The sequence below is a fragment of the Penaeus monodon genome, chromosome 22 (assembly GCF_015228065.2).
Source record: "Penaeus monodon isolate SGIC_2016 chromosome 22, NSTDA_Pmon_1, whole genome shotgun sequence".
NCBI lineage: Eukaryota > Metazoa > Arthropoda > Malacostraca > Decapoda > Penaeidae > Penaeus > Penaeus monodon.
In genome coordinates, this window is record NC_051407.1 from 23,761,707 (window position 1) to 23,762,025 (window position 319).

Sequence of the window (319 nt, forward strand, 5' to 3'; positions counted from 1 at the left end):
GAGGAACATATCTATAGTATTTATACACACAAACAAGTGAACACTCTCAGCATAATTCATCATAAAGAATGCAATCAGCTTATCAATATCCAATTAACTGGTTACAAAGCCATGGTCAGATAACCTCATGATCGTGTGTGGTCATGCAGAACCAAAGGTAAAAATGTGCAGGCCAGCATTTCCTACTGAAGCTTCTCTGTTACTCTGCTCTACAAAGGGTATGTATAAAGAGGCTCTCTTGGGGAGAGAACTTTAGCCATTAAAGTAAGGTCTTTATAAAAATTCCAAACACCTTATATATTTTTATTCTATGAAGACA

At 36.1% G+C, this 319-nt stretch overlaps 1 protein-coding gene across 3 annotated transcripts in view; it reads right to left on the reverse strand.

Moving 5' to 3' along the window:
- The window catches only part of LOC119587031 (pleckstrin homology domain-containing family F member 2-like), a gene marked incomplete at its 3' end in the record, with an annotated part of 20,882 nt that overhangs the window by 15,847 nt on the left and 4,716 nt on the right, over positions 1 to 319 (reverse strand).